Source organism: the organism of the source record quoted next, unplaced genomic scaffold (assembly GCF_019419815.1).
Source record: "Pyrus x bretschneideri cultivar Hongxiangsu unplaced genomic scaffold, Pyrus_bretschneideri_v1 Contig14, whole genome shotgun sequence".
NCBI classification, from domain to species: domain Eukaryota; kingdom Viridiplantae; phylum Streptophyta; class Magnoliopsida; order Rosales; family Rosaceae; genus Pyrus; species Pyrus x bretschneideri.
The window spans coordinates 2254633-2258510 of record NW_025999435.1 but is presented as its reverse complement, the minus strand read 5'-3'; positions in this window follow the sequence as shown (position 1 = coordinate 2258510).

The window sequence follows — 3878 nt, the reverse complement described above, 5'->3', positions numbered from 1 at the left end:
AATTCGTATCCCATAAAAACAATAGATTACCTAACACTTCTTAGAGTTTATTTATACTTTGATCAAGTATAACATAAGATTTTGTGGTATCTACTTGTGTAAATATTTTAAATTGAAGATCGAATTCATTCATTGTATTCATATAGGGTCAAGGAGTGTAGCTATAAAAAATCATCAAAATCGAAGTTAAAATAACCGTTAAGTCGTGATTTTTCGTTTATAACCGTCGAAAAGCTTTGTCCCGTTACTTGATCTCTGAATGTTTGTTTTTTACGATTTTTTGTTGATGTGATCTCAAAGCATATACAAATAAGTTTGACGGTTGGGATCGTTGAAATTAGTTTTGGAGAATTCGTATGGCATCAATCAAGTTCCGTGTGTGTGTATATATATATTTATTAAGTAGATTTAAATCTATTTATTTTGTACGTATAAATTATAATTGACTGGTACACGGAATAGTATATCACGTGTGTCATTATAAAAATAGTGAGCTATGTCATATGTGTGATAAAAAGTTAATAACTTAAAAAAAAAAAAAAAAAATTCTCACCACTTCTATTAATTTTCATTTTTCCCTCTCTTTTTTGTTTCCTTTTCAACTTTTTCTTATCATTTTCACTTTTCCCTCCAACATTTTTCCCTAATTCCCTCACTTTTTTGTTTAATTTTCAACTTTTCTTAACATTTTCATTTTCCCTCCATTTTTTTTTCAAAAAGGGCGGCAACGGCAAGAAATTGAATGGAAAGAAATCACATCAATGGATGCAAATCATGCAACGCATCATGCATATTAATTAATAATTATTATAGTTTTTATAAAATTTAATATATATATATATATAAATATAATTATTATAGATAGTTAATATTTTGGGGGTATAATTATTATAATTATTATAAACTTTATAGTTAATTTAATATATATATTTATTATAATTTTTAGGGGTATAAAATTGTAAAATTAATGTATATAATTATTACAGTATTTTTTTAGGGTTATAAAATTATAAAAATAATATTCTGCTTATCGTGTATCGTGTTACCCACGTGTATACCCGAATCAACCCGTTATCTTAACAGGTGCTTATCGGGTTACCTGATAATGACCTGATTCGTTATCGTGTCGACCCAAAGACTTGTTAATTTCGTGTCGTGTCGTGTCGGGTTATCGGGTCGTGTCAGAAATTGCCAGGCCTACCCACAAGTCACCTAAAACATAAATTCATGATTACATCAATAAATAGTTGGATACTATTATTTTTGTCAAGAAACAAATGATTAATATTATTTTATAATCCTTAGTGCTTAGTACATCAATTAATTTGTCAAAATGTTGTTCGACCTTAACAATCATTTCATCTGTCAATTAATTAAACTAACACCCTTTCAGGCTTATCATGTTTTCATAAAACCTCCAAACGTTTGAATCATAACACTAACACCCCTTGAGATTCTAACTGACTTTTACATAACCCTTTTAGGGCTGACATCACCTTAAAACATTTTCTTAAAGACAAATTTGCCCTGATTTTTAATTACTTTAAAAATAAAAACAACTTTTTTAAAAATCAATATTGGGGTTAGGGCCTCCCCTCAACATTCACCACAATATAATAAAAATTCTTAACATGTTTCGCCTCCTCCCTAGCCGTCCTCCCATGAAGCTACTCCTTCATCTTGGTTTTTCGATCAATCAGCCTCTCCACAAGCTTGGCCTCACTCTCCACCATAAAAAATATGAAAACCATCGAATTCCCAAAAATCTTCCTCACGAAATGCAAGTTGTCGTTGGAAACCTTGAATTTTTTTATGCCAAATTCTAGAGAAGATCCAAGTCCATGGTAGAAGAAGAAAGATAACTATATTTCATTAATTTTCTTTTTATTTATTTTTTAATTATAATGAGAGCAAATTTGACCAGAAGGAGTTATGTGAAAATGAACTAAAATGTTAAGGGGTATTAGTGTTATGTTTCAAACGTGAGGGAGTTTTGTGAAACATAATAAACCTGAAGGGGTGTTAGTGTAATTATTTTTTTTCTTTTTTTTAACAAACAACATTATCTATCATAAAAAGAAGGAGGGGAATGGGTCAAACCTCACAATGAGTTACCAATAATATGGTTCAATTTGCCTTTGGCGAGAATCGAATCTAAGACCTGTCACTTACAAGTCAAGATGAATATCATTAGATCGTATGTTTGAAATTATTACAATAATTTAAAAGAGAAGAAATTCGAACCCGGGACGCATGAGTATAAACCAACACCCTTCTTCAAACAGTGCGTGAATGATACACAAAATTCAATGCTTATTATCGAGATCCTATATAGTATGCATCACTATGTAGATACTATCTCTGGAAAAAAAAAAAAAAAAAAAATCAACACATGATCTATGAAATCTGTTGCTGGCTATTGGCACATTTTGGCGAGTATTGAATTTGTAGAGATATTAAAGTCGTATGTATCACTTCTGAGAAAACAAGAAAGTCGTGTGTATGATGTATCGAAAATAATTTTGTGGTTTGTTGCAAGTTTTGGTGATTGTTTGTTGCATCCTGGCCACCTTGTCAGTGGTGTTGGTGATTGTTACAAGTTGGAGCATGAAGCTGCTATATAATTTCTCAATACAAATTGAATAATATGATGTCCATCAATGTTTCATCAATCCATCGTGGCATCCTAGACTAATAATGCACGGATTAGGATCTTATCTGGATCAATTTTTGTAGGGATCCAGATGATCAATCAATTTTGTCTGTTCATCGTACATCGTGTAGTTAGAAATTATTTTAAATTTTTTATTTAAAATTAAACACAAATAATACCTAAATAAAACTAGAATACATAAACGGATACGATTGATTGATCATCTAGATTCCCACAAAGAGATCTAACACAACAGCAAGTACGTCATCCAAATGCTACAGTAGTTCTTGTTGAGATCAGATTACATTAGATGCTCTGCTGAAGATGAAATCGAGCAACAAAGTTGGCACATAAAACGCGTAAGGCCCGGAAGCGGAGCCTATTGGCTAACTGTGTGTTTGCCACTACCATTCATTGTGACTTGTGAGTAGTCTGCTAGCTTTACTAAAAGGTATGAACTGATGATGTTGTTCCCTTAATTTGTCTTTCTTCATGTGTGAACCCGTTGAATTTTTGTCCGCGGAAGGTAAAGGTGCTTGAGTCGGGGCATTTTTCTTTCTTCTCTTTTATGATTTTCTAAGAAAGTCTGAGCACCATAAATCCTTAAATCAATCTCATTCATCTCAAATATCCCGTTCTCTTTCTTTTGATACATTATCAAGCGTTCGCTTCTTTCTCTTCTTTTTTATTCGCAAGTTATCTATTGTTAGTTCCTTAAGAGAAACACAAACAGATGGAGTGTATCATGACTATCTTGAAGAAACTATATTATCTATATTAAAGGATGAGAAAATAGGTTAAATCTCACAATAGGCATAAAAACCGTAGAACTGCGAAACCAAATTAAACCGCAACAAAATAAACCCTAAAAAATCGGGTTGACAAAAAATAGTCAACTTAGGTTCAACAACGGAACTGAACCTTTCATACCGATTCTGATTCTAGTTTTCATGTTGATAGAACTGCTTAGAACCGAACTGAACCATGAATATAAATAATTAATTAAATTTAATAGTTGCATACAGATATCATTAAATGAGTGGTGAAAAGTGAAAACCAAACTGGTTTCAACTAGTGCGGCTACATGGGAGCATTTCGCAATTAGGTTTTTCACTTGCATGTTCACCTATTGAGATAAGGCACATAATTGATAATAGAAAAAATAAAAATAAAAAAATAAATAAAAAAGGGGTCATTTTCTATCCTAGGTCTCCAAATTTGAAAT